Source organism: Ammospiza caudacuta, chromosome 9 (assembly GCF_027887145.1).
Source record: "Ammospiza caudacuta isolate bAmmCau1 chromosome 9, bAmmCau1.pri, whole genome shotgun sequence".
Taxonomy (NCBI): Eukaryota; Metazoa; Chordata; class Aves; order Passeriformes; family Passerellidae; genus Ammospiza; species Ammospiza caudacuta.
This window is the reverse complement of record NC_080601.1, coordinates 5,740,938-5,753,926: the sequence shown is the minus strand read 5'-3', so window position 1 is coordinate 5,753,926 and position 12,989 is coordinate 5,740,938. Positions and strand designations below refer to the sequence as shown.

General features: G+C 45.7%; 1 protein-coding gene across 2 annotated transcripts in view; it reads right to left on the bottom strand.

The window, feature by feature from the left end:
* MICU1 (mitochondrial calcium uptake 1) overlaps positions 1-12,989 on the bottom strand; it is a 95,009-nt gene that overhangs the window by 19,016 nt on the left and 63,004 nt on the right. The window lies entirely within an intron of this gene.

Below are 12,989 nucleotides of genomic sequence, written 5' to 3'. Positions count from 1 at the left end.
CAAAAAATCCAACAAATATCCACTCAGAGAAGGGGAGTTTAAAAAACTGCATCAAAAAGGAGGAGCAGTGTTTCGTGATTGCTGCCACCAGACCCCAGTGGGCCCACGAGAGCAGCCCCTGCTCTGCAGTGGGGAGGGGACACCAAAGCCCCAGAGAGGGCTCAGCAGCACAGACAACCACAAGTGCCTGGCAAAACCTCCCATGGAAAAGTGGAATAAATTGATTATCCCCTCCTTCCTAAGCTGGCATTTTTGGGCTGGACACACACTGGTGGCTTGTGTCTCCTGCTTTGTTTGCTGAAGAAGAAAATGGTTGAAAGAACCTCCAGGCCCCTGCACTTGGCACAGGCACAGAGAGCATTTGGGATCCATCAAATCCCATCGGTGCAGGAGGGAAACACCCAGCTGTAACTGGAGCCAGCACCATGAAAACACAACTCAGACTTTTCCTAAAGCAATGCCAAAAGGATATACTCCCTATCCTCTTCAAACACTCACATTAGCTAAATATCCGCTGTATTTTAGCAGGTTCCTAAATTTCTAGGAAGGTTTCCCTTAAAAACCAATCAAACATGATGTATTCCCTGCAACCTCAAAGCAAGGATCTTAAATAAATAAATGTATGTGTGCCACATTCCTAATTGAGACAGCAAAGAGAAATACATCTTCAAGGACATTTGGATGGGAGAGAAGTGTTGAGGGATGATCTCTGAGCTTCTTTCTGCAAGTTAAATAAAAAACATCCACGGGAGAATCTTGCTAATACTAATTCCATCAGGTTTAGGGGTAGTGGGAAAAGGTGACCTGTTCCCAGAGCTGCTCTGTGCATAATAAGGAATCAAAAGGGTCTGGGAAATAATGATCTGTAGGGTAATACTCAGATTCATAATATGTGACCCCTTAAAGTGGTATTTGCTCAAAGCTTTATTTGACAGGCTGTAATACATTATTTATCTGCAAACTACTGCAGCACTGGCTCTGTTTACTGTTCTGGAGAAGGAGGCTGCCAGGATCTCTTGTCAAGTTGCATATACAACTATGACAGGAAGAAAAAGAAAGGGGAAAACACTATATATCTCCCTAAATCCCAGCAACCTCATCCATCCAAAAAAATTTAATGTATTTGTGAGTAAGCTGAAGTGTTTACACAGGCACTGAATTACTGCCAGAAGAAAAGAAAGGGAAAAGTTTCTAAAGGCTTTTTGTTTGGGAAGATTGAAGATTTAAAATACTCATTTTTCCGAGGGGGATAATTTATGCTGAAAGGTTTCTTCTCTGGACATGGATCTAAAGCACTGGGTTTTGCAAGATGAAGCTCAGCCTGCTCTGGACACAGCCTACAGAGCCCCTGGGTGTAATTATTGCTTTATTTGGTAAAACCCACCCAAAGACACAGCTCTAAAGATCTTCAGAGCTGCCAAAAAAAGAGGAATGAAAATGGGCAGGAGGAAATGCCAAACCCTGCCTGGACCATTGCTTCTTTTTTACCTTAAAAATAATAAAGAAATGAAGGAAAGGGAGCTATTTTCACATGAGAAAAATCCAATCTTCCAAATGCTCTCCTTGTTCACACTTTCCCCTCTCTGCCTAAGTGAATATGTAGCAGCCAGGTTCAAAATGTCCATCTGTCAGCAGCAGTGCAATCCCAGCAGAGCTGATGTTGGAGAGAAGCTTTGGAGATTTCATTGACCTTGGCAAGCCACTGCTGCCTGCAAGGGGGAAAAATTCATTGCCATCACCAGCCACTTGTTCCACTTTAATGAGCAATTAAAGAAGGTTATGTAAAGATGGCTGCACCTGAACTTCAGCCCCTGAATAAAAAGATCTTCCTGCAGGCTCTGAGCAGATCAGTGTTTTGAAATTCTGTGCAGTGAGGGAATGACAGGAAGGAAACCTGAAGAAAAGGAATCAGTAATGCTAAGGAAAAAGGTCTGCTAAATTAAAGGGATGCTGAGGGGGAAGAGCTGAGCAATCTCCTCCCATGCCTGCTCTCCAGACCTTGCTGCCATCCCTGCCCTTGACAGTGCTCCTGGTGCCATGGAACACAGCAGCTTTTCTGTCCTGCATGCTCCCTGAATAAAAGGAAAGTTCAGAAGCAGAACAAAGTCCCAACCCTCCTGCAGGAAAACACACAGGACAGAGGAGCTGTAAGAACCCGAGTGAAGCCATTACTCTGAAAAATCCCAACATTTAAGTCTCCATGGAACTGCTGTACACAGTTTTATTAAGAAATACAGCTCCCTCACTGCCTGTTAAGAGTTCACATTGTTTTCTGCTTGACCTTGGTGTTCAATTCTCCAAGAAGAACAAGTTTGCAGGAGTTTAATTTAGCCTAGCAGGGAAAAGGGTCCTGCTTCCATGTTCCTCCTACATCAGCAGAAGCAAAGGCAGGGCTGAAGCACAGCCAGCAAGGTGAGGAGCTGCAGAACAGCTCTGAATTCAGAGCCTGGAAGGGGAGAAGGAACAAGAGGACTGAGTGTTTATTTATCCAGCAGCAGGAGGAGGCACAGGTCAGGTACCTGCTACAAGAATGTGCTCACACAGACATTCCCAGCCTCTGCCCCCCAGCTTTTGCTGCTCCCTGCTGCTGGCTAACTTGGTTGTGCACAAGAGCATCTATGCTGAATAACTCACATTTCCTAATTTATGGACTCTGATACCAACCTCCACACACTCCTGTGGCAAGGTAATGAAGGCAAAGAGCACTCCTGGGATTTTATTTGCAAGGGTCCCACACAAGGCTCTGCTGCACTGCAGGAGCTCAGCAGTGGATTTACACACCCCTCATAAAGCAAACGAGCCTCTTGGTACAGAGCAAAGCCTTCCACTGCTGCTAATGATGCAATAAATAGAAATTCCAATAAAACCCTCCACAGCTTCCCCTGCAGAGCCACTGCATCAACCACACTCAAGTCACCTGGTTCTAACACAAACAAGGCACTTCTCTCCCAGGTGGGTGCCCCATGAAGCATCCATCCCAAACAGGAGGATGCCACAGCTGCTCCTCTGTGTCCCAGCCATGCTCACAAGCACATGAACTGCCACACACACCCTGCCAGCCTCACTGGCACACTGCTGGATCACTGGATATTTTGGTGACCAGTGACAGACCCAAGGGAACAGCCTGAAGTTGTGGCAGGAGTTTAGGCTGGATATTGGGCAAAGGTTCTTTCCCCAGAGGGTGATCAGGCATTGAACAGCTTCCCAAGGAATGGGCATTGCCCCAGGGCTGCCAGAGCTCCAGGAGTGTTTGGAAAATGTTCTCAGGGACAGGGTGGGATTGTTGGGGTGTCCTGGGCAGGGCTCCATGATCCTTGTGGGTCTCTTCCCACTCAGGACATTCTGTGATTTTACAGCTGCAGTTGCTCAGTATGCTCTTATAATCCTGAGGCCCCCCAAAACCACCCCACAGACCCCTCCTCTGCCTTTCAGAGCGAGGTTGGGAGGGTTTGATTTCTCTGGCACAAGTTTCCTCACCTGGACTAGGGAGGAATCAGTTAGGAACAGCATTTATGGCATCTTCTGACTGAGGGACAAAGTCCAGCTTTTGGTAACTCCCCTGTGACAGTGAAACCCCACCCACCAGCATCCCCCTGCTCCATGGAAAAAGGGACTGGAATTCAACCTGCCTTGGATTTCAACTAAACTTCCCCTGGTGCACACTTAGGCATTTCATTACCTGCTCTGCTGTTCTTGATTGATGAAAATGACTTGCCTCAGACTCCTTTATGGTGACTCTTCATGTTTCCTGAGACAGTTATCTCTCCCTTCTGCCCTTCCTTAAGCTGCACATACCATGGCCTCATAACTTATCCCTAGCCTCAGATATTTTTTCCATACTAATGTTCCACTCTGAATTCTCCCCAGGTCTCTGGCTGACACTGGACAGGAACTGAATGCCAGCTTTTCCCCAAAGCTGAGATGCTGCAGTCAACCTGAAAGCTGCATGAGGCTGCATGAGACCCTTTCCACTCACAAAAGCAGGCTGCCAGCTCTGAATGCTGTCAAAACCAGGATGAGCTGTCCAAGTCACTTCCACTGCCTGCCCAGAAATTCCCAGATTCCATCTGTGTATGCTGGACTGTGCCTGCTTAACTGCAGAGCTCCCTGATGTGAAACTATTCACACTGCTTGGATGACCCAACTTTTAACTGGGCATGTCACACGGTTCTGTCACCCAGCACCCTTTCATGGCCATCCAACAAAGGCAGGGACATCAGCCTCACTTCTGTCCCCTCAACTCCTACCAGGGAAATGCAGAAGAAGCAATCTGTAGGTCTGCAGAGTCTCCTGGTAACTCCCCTCTCCTTGGCACTAAATCCATCATGGCTTTGTCCATCTCTGACTCCACTAAATAATTCTGGAGGGTACAGTCTCCATATCCAGATCCTCTTTTCCTCCAGAGCTGTTTAAAGGTTATTAGTTATCAACACACCTTTTATCTAGTCAGGGCCTGACAACAGTGACACATCACTCATCCTCTGGGACAAACAGAACACTCATGGGGCACACTTTAGGCAGACTTCAGGCTTTCTGTATTTAGCCATCAGCCCATCCTCCTCTCCTTCCCCTGCAGCCAGGCCAGGAAATCACCAGCAGAGAACACAAACAACTTTTGTACCTGTCATTAATTGCCCTACTGAAGAAGCAATTCCACAAGTGCTGGTTTGGCTTTTCAGATGTAAGCATCATGTGAAGGAAGAGAAATCAAATCTGAAGCTAAAGCAGGAGTTGTAGATATGCAAGATATAGATACAGAACTGACAAAACTGTGTAAGTACACAAAATCCATCACAGGATTGCTGAAAAGGCAGAATTCATAAGGAAAAAGGGAAAACATGACATTCCCCATCACTGTTCCCACAGGGGCTGGGTCAGGGTGAGGCTGAAGTGAGAGGATCAGCAGGTAAAGAGAACTGTGAGAGACAACACAGCTGATCATGACACAGATTGTCATAAAAGTGACTTAAAACCAAACAAAAATGTCTTGTGTAAGTTCAGCAGCAAACTGACCTCTAAAAGTCTGAGTTTTGGGCCCCTCCTTACCAAGTTCAGCCAATCTGACACTGCCAGACTTCATTTTTCAGGCTACTCAAAACCATTTACTTAAGTTGCTCATTTTCCCCCTAAATGACTGCAACAGAAACAAAGATATGTGACTCATTACTGCAAGTTTTGTTACTGTTAACAAATCACTGAAAAGCTGTATTGCTCTGCCAGCCTATATAAAAACCGGGCAGAATCCCAAAAAATCTTGAGTAAGCTGGTAACAACAGAGCAGTTTTTAATACCTGCTACAGGATTACTTGGAATCTAACTATTCCAACACTGGGACTCAGAAAGGCACTTAAATATTTAAGTTATTACCATAAAATCCAATTCTGAAACCAGAGTATTTTATAAGACAGGCCTGAGATCCCAAAGGATTTAGGACTTTCTAATGAGCTGTGTGCAGATGGAAGAGCATCCAGCACCCCTTCTTCATAAAAACCCAAACCAGGCAGTAACTGTATTGGCATTGGCCATGAAAACAGGAATTTCCAGGATAAAGAGGTTATTCCCACATCACCTGTCACAAAACAGACACAGAAAATAAGGAATTTTCCAGATGACAGCAGTGATGTCTTGTACTTTTGCCATATTCTTACAGAATCCCGTTTTACTTTGCTTAGGAGGGACATTGGGGCATCCTTAATCTTTGGGAAAGAGGAAAAATATGGGGATTAAACCAGTGCTATCAGCAGGTTTTGGGGTGCCTTGCAGGAGTGATGAAGAAAAGGAGAACAAAGGGCTCACACATCTTTTCTAGGTGCTCTTCCAAAATCCTAAAAAAATTTAGGCTGGGAGAGCCCCAAAGGCTGGCTGGGACTCCTTTTGGTCCTCCAAGGACACAGGAATATCTGGGACAGGCACTAACAAGCAGAAATAGCATAAACAATGATGTCAAGTCCTATTCATCTTCCAGATTCACAGAGATCTTCCACTCAAAACCCAAAAAAGGAGCCCAACACCACCTGTCCCAAGGGGACATGTGAGAGCTGCAGAGCCTGTCCAGACAAGCTTGTCACTGTTTGTCAAAGCAAGCCACCAGAAAAATGGACTTCTGGCTGTAGGACCTTGCCAGGAGCCCCATTTGCTGGGCTGGGTCCTGTGGCTCAGCTTTAGCTAAGCTGGGCCACCCCATAACCCAAAAACTGACCACAGCTTTCTCCAAGCAGCCAAACCCCAAAAGGTTGAAATAAGGCATTAAAAGTATCTCCTCTACCTCTGGCTGTGGTTACTTTCCTCATCCTTCCCTTCCTGCAACTGAGTTGACTGCTGAGTCTTCATAAAATGATGGAAAATATACTTGCATAGAAAAAGAAATAAAAGCAGAAGAGAAGAAGAAAACAGCAGGCCATGGTTATTTAAACCTGCTATCAACACTTCAGCCATAAGGAACATTGAAATGTTCAGGGCTTTGTCTGAGTTAATTCCTCTGTGAGGGCTTCTGCTGAATCCTAGCAAGAAATATGCATGGATATTTTGATTTCTAAAAAAAAATGAACCAGAACCAGTAAGAGGAAGATAAAGTGGGTTCAGATGGTCAGAAACTATTGTTCCACCTTCAGTCAGCAGAAAACAGCTCAAGGGGATGAACTGCAGAAATGCCTGGATGCTGAGCTGAATGGGAAAAGCTTTTAAAAAAGGTTCTTACTTAAAGCACCTTTCTTTTCAGATGAGACAAAGCCAGCATCCCAGTTGGGGAACAGAGGCTCTGGGTTACTCAGGGGCTGCAGCAGCCCCAGGAGATTCTTCAGACCTGTGTCGCAGACATTTCTCCACAGAAATCCTTCCTTTCATATTTCTGTGTCTTCGGGAGCCAGAGGCCCCCGAAGAGAAGGTAAACAATTATTATCAGCTGCTGTGGAATGCAATAGGATTCGCCTTGATTGGCTCATTTTCTATGTTTATAATTAAGAGCCAATCACCAGTTCAAGCCAGGGGACTGAGTCCTTGGCCACAACTTTGTTGTGGGTTCTTTTCTATCTCTTCTCAGCTTAGCTAGCGGCTCTGCAAACCTCTCTCTATATTCTTTTTAGTATAATTATAATGTATTATATCATATATTAATAAACTCAGCCTTCTGATCAAGATACAAGATTCACCGTCTCTCTCTCACCAACTGCGACCCACACAGGTCGCGGTAATATCTGGTGACCCCTCGTGTAAGAGCAAAAATTAATCTGATAAGACCAGAGGAGCAAAATTGCTGCACTGGGTAAAAATCCTGTATGTGTAGCATTTGATGGTTGCTTTGAAGTGACCTCAGAAAGTGGATTCAAGCCAGGAGCTGAAGAACTGAAGATTTGGACAGAGTTCACAGCCAAGGCTGACCACAAAGAGAATCTTTCTTCTGGAAAACGATCAGGAAAGATGATGGAAAAGAGCAGCAGACCTGTGGAGCTGGCCAGAGCAAGCTGGACTCTTTCAAAAGGTACTGTTCACTTTTCTATCCCTGATGAACCAGCCCTTCGTAGCTTGTGGCTGTTCGTATGGCAAACACATGCCTTGCCAGAAGAGATTCAATTCTCCTCTTCAGAGGAAAAGCTTATTGCCCTCTGGAACTATTGGTGCAGAGAAGATGGTTGCTTTTTGTCAAAAACAGATATCTATGGGTTCTTTCGATGGGCAAAGCTTTTTGGGTTCTTTACTGATATTCTGTATGCTTTGGATGTTTTTGTCTGGGAGTGCATGGACTCGATTATCCAGTGCGTCTACCTGGAGGGACGCGTGTTGCCTTCCATCTACTCAGCATTTATAAAGCTTTTCCCAGTCCTGAAGCGCAGAGCAGCTTGTTTTCAATGGATATCTAACTGTTATGGCCAAGCTCCGTTTCCACCACCCTTGGCAGAAGACCCGGTGGGGGAGGACTTTGGGTTTTTTTCCCCCCCCTGCTTCACGGCGGGGGGGGGGCGAAACTTCGCGGCGCGAAGAAGTTTTTTTTACTCTTGCTCCGGAGCATGCTCAGATGGAGTGTTCTCCTTCCCCCCCTTCTCTCTCTCCGGGGGGATGGGAGCGGCCGCTCAAGCCAGCGCCGGCCTCTCAGACTCCGCCTTCAGATATGGGGGCGGCACCGGTCTCCGAGGTTTCCTCCACGGCCCTGCTAGAGCCGTCACTCCAGGAGATCCCGTCTCCGCCTCTCCAGGAGGTCCCGCCCGCGGTTTCACCGGCCTCCCTGCCCCCGCCAGAGCCTGTGTCGGAGAAGGCCGAAGAGACAGCGCTTCCGTCGATTGACCTGTTGCTAAGCAACGGCGACGCTCCGCTGTCTCTCCCAGCTCCGCTGCTGCCGGTTTGCACTGCGACGGCGACTGCGACTGCGCCTCCGCAGAGGACCCCAGAGTCAGCAGCAGAAAACGGAGTTGAACCTGCGGGACCCTCGAAGCAGCCCGCGGCTGATCCCACGCTCAGCGCGGTTCCCCCCCCGGTTCCGGCTCCCTCCCCGGTTCCGGCTCCGTCCCCGCTGCTTCCACCGGACGTCCCAGCAGCCGCCCTGGAGGCTGGTCTCTCCTTCAGTGGAGCAGGGGCTGCCCGCCAGCTCACTGTTGTGGCAGTCCGGCTGCCGGCTTTCAAGCTCGGCGGTTTGGGGGGTGGTTTTTCGGGGATTGTCCCATGGAGGCCGCCGCCTCTCTTGTGCCCTAGCGGCGAGGGGGAGGGGACTCCCGAAAGTTTTGCCTTTGGTCCCCAGCCCAGTGGGGGTGGTGCCGTGATGCTGTGGGAAACAAACATTCCCAGACCCGAGATGAAGATTCTCGGGGCAGCTTCTATTTCCCTGCTGCTGGCATGCCTCAGTGGTTTAGGGGAAAGGAAGCGTCTCACTACCCGTGCTGCCATTGTGCTGGCAGCAAGGCTCAGGCCCGTAGGAATGCAGAGCCTTCCTCATGGGTTTGGCCTGGGATGCTGGGCTCAGGAAATTCCTGGGCCGGGCCCACTGCGAGGCCTCTTGATGTTTTTGGGGATTCTGGTTTGTCCTACCGGTCCGGGTCCCCCTGTGTGAGCCAGTTTTGGTGGGGTTCCTGGTCCAGTATCGGCCAGGGCCCCCAGGGCCTTTCCTTCTCTGGCACTGCTCTGCTCGGTGCTGCTCTTTTGCTTTTCGATAAAAAAAAAAAAAAAAAAAAAAAAAAAAAACCAAAAAAAAAAATTAAATAAAAAAGATTGAAAATAGGCGGGCAGCAGCTCTGAAGTGCTGAAGCACTGAAGGGCCAGAAAAGGACATTCTAAAAATTGTTCAAATTGTTTAAAATTGTTTAAAATTGTGTTATGCTGTTTCAGGACAAAAAGGACTCTAAGGACTCTCAGATGTCCAAAAGAAACTACTTCAGCTGATGGACTGTTCCTGAAACTCAGCTGCATGGACTTGAATTCTCTTTGCATTGTTTCTTGCAATTTTTCTTATATTGTAGGATTGTTTTAGTGAATTGTTAGTATTCTATATTTTATAGGTGAAGGAATTTCCTGTTCATTCCACATCAGCATTTTTCTTTTATTTTTATACAATTTAGAAAGGTGAGATGTCGCAGACATTTCTCCACAGAAATCCTTCCTTTCATATTTCTGTGTCTTCGGGAGCCAGAGGCCCCCGAAGAGAAGGTAAACAATTATTATCAGCTGATGTGGAATGCAATAGGATTCACCTTGATTGGCTCATTTTCTATGTTTATAATTAAGAGCCAATCACCAGTTCAAGCCAGGGGACTGAGTCCTTGGCCACAACTTTGTTGTGGGTTCTTTTCTATCTCTTCTCAGCTTAGCTAGCGGCTCTGCAAACCTCTCTCTATATTCTTTTTAGTATAATTATAATGTATTATATCATATATTAATAAATTCAGCCTTCTGATCAAGATACAAGATTCACCGTCTCTCTCTCACCAACTGCGACCCACACAGGTCGCGGTAATAGACCTGCATTTCCCCAAGGGCCTCCCCAGAGCTCTGAACATGAACAAAAACTGGGTTTCAAATCAACATCCCAGCTTCAGGCCATGCTCCAGTTTTACTGAGCCAGCAGAGGATGAGCAGATGAGGGAAGAAGAGTTCAGCACAGCACCACTTCTCACATTCTCCTGATTTACATGGGTCAGGGTAAACCCCTCTCTTCTCAGGAGAATCTCATCTCTGAATTGCTGTGCTTTTCAAGCAGCTGAGGGCATCAGGGCACTCCCTGGCAAAGGAACAACACAAACCCACCAGACACTCTGGGAAAAGCTCCTTAAGTGTGAACAAACACATCAAATGTGAAGCAAGGAGGAAAGGTGGGAGATCAGGTCAAAAGAGATAAAAGCTGAAAAGGAGAGAAGCCCCATTGCATAATGTGGGGACAGAAATAGGCCAGTTTTGCCTAAATCAATGAGAGTTAGGAACAGGAAAATCAGGGCTTTAGTAGCATGAACTCAAGGAAAAGTTCAGTTTGGCAGAGCAGAACCATCAATGTTTCAGTGGAAATGAGTATCAGCCTGGTGCTGGCAGGGAGTCAGTAATGATGCATTTATGATATCTGATAACTTACCCAGATATAAATATCTTTTATTGTCCCCACTTTATAAATGATCTGTTAGAAAAGCAACTACTATTAGCCAGGAGATGCACAATTGACTGAAATCATCAAGAACTAAATTGTCACAGCAGAAATAGAAGAACAAGTATCATGAAACTGGAAAGAAAAATCCCCATTGCCTCTTAATGAGGGGAGTGCGGAGCTGTGGAGGGAGCACAGGGTCAGGAACACCTCAGTGTCCACCCTGGAGTGAACAGGGCAGAGGAAAACAGGGCATAGAAAAATCTCTGCTTCTCTTGCCTTTACATTCAAGTTACACCTGATGTTTCTTCACCTTAAAGAGTATTTTATTCCTTTCAATTTGCAGAGGCACTGAGGAGCTGACCCAGTTCACAAAGAACATTGTCTTGAACAGCCAATTCCCCCTGCAAAGGCAGGGCCACAGCACCTGCTTTAATGGCCAGGAAATGAAGGCAGTGAACCAGGCAATTGCCTCCACAAAAATAAAATAATCAGTCCTTGGGTCAGTTCCTTACTTGAATTTGTAAATTCCAAAAGAAAAAGGGAATAAATTCAGTTTTAAATTGCAATGACTGACTTGATAAGAATTTGAGAAAACGCTGATCACACAACCTGAGCATGTGAGCAATAATACACCAGACTGAAGAGACAGAGCTCTGAATTCTGTTATCCTGACAGGCTGGGGGACATCTTATGCACAAATCCTGATTTCCAATGCAAATAAAAGCCTGGTTTTGCTCAAGCCAGGTTGAACCCTGCAGCCTGATGCAGTGATGGGCACCATTTCCAACTGAGTCAGCTCTACCTGGGAGCTGAGACAGGCCAGCAAGTCCCCTGTTGCTGTCCTTCTGCTGATTTTATACAAAAGAACCAAATTTTGAAGGGTGATGATTAAATTCAGGTTTTGTGACTAGGAGCAGGAGGCTGGGAGCTGCTGTTAAAACTCAGGGTAATGCAAATTAAAAAGGAGACTAAATTCACTAGAGATGGACAATATTTCTCATAAAACATCCAGGAGTGAACAACAGAGGTCACATAACAGAGACCACCTATTTAGGAGGATCCAAACAAGCCACGAACACTTTCCCAGCAGAAACATTCAGAAAAATGAAGCAAACAGAAAAGATGGGGACAAAAGCAGAGATGAAGTGTGGTATTTTTGGGGTTCCCCAGACAGAGGAGGGATGAAGGAATCTGACTCCATGTTCTCAGAAGGCTAATTTATTATTTTATTATATGATATTATATTATATAAAAGAATACTATACTAAACTACACTAAAGAATAGAGAAAGGATACAGAGAGAAGGCTAAAAGATAAAGAATCTTGTGACTCTCTCCAGAGTCTGACACAGCCTGGCTGTGATTGGTCATTAAGTTAAAACAATTCACATGAAACCAATAAAACAATGACCAAACCACATTCCAAAGCAGCAAAACACAAGAGAAGCAAATCAGATAATTATTGCTTTCATTTTTCTCTGAGGCTTCTCAGCTTCCCAGGAGAAGAAGTCCTGGCAAAGGGATTTTTCAGCAAATATCATGGTGACAATGAAGAGTTTTGGGAATGTTATAAATCCTGGTCCTTTAGGGCCCAGCTCACTGATTAAGACTCAGACCAACCTTCCTCAGCAAGGCAGCAACAGGCCACTCACAACCTCTGCTGTTTTTCCCTTAAATCATCCCCATCAGCAGAGCCAAGGCAACAGCCAGGCTTTTAGAGGAACACACACCCAGGATGTACCAAGAGCAGCCACCAACAAATGCTGGAGATGTTCCTTGGGGAGTGCCACAGGCACTGAAATGCCCATCAGGAATTAAACAGCTTGGATCTGTAAGTCACAGCTGTAGAAATTCCCCTTGTACCCTTCTCAGTCTCTTGCTCCTCCTCCAGAAGCCCCACTATGACAAATGTGTATTTTATGATTGGCTTTTCACAAATATTCAAATGAATATTATATGTGTTGTGTTAAAAAGTAATGCTGTATTAATTTTCTTAAGTGGTGTGTTAAATATAATTTTAGGTTATAACATAATGTTAAAATAGAAACTATGCTGTGTAAGATACTTTTTTATAAAGAAAGGTCTTGCACCAGATAGCAGCCACAGGACATGCAAATCTCTCAGAGAAAGAGAATTTATTGCTCCATTATTGAGTTCTTCCTGCCTGGCTCAGCCCTGAAGACACTGTCAGGATTCAGAGGAAGAAGCTGACACTGCCCAGACAGAATCCTGTGTTTGAATGGAATTTATGCATCATGTATGAGGTGTATGAATATGCAACAGGCTGTTGCTTTTAAGGGTTAATCCTCTGTTAATGTGGGGCCTTTTATGGGCTTATTTTGCCCAGAAAAGATACCCAGACTGTCTGTAACTCTTTGTTTTTATTGTCTCGTATTGTCCTAATCCAAATTGTCCAAATTATTATTACTCTA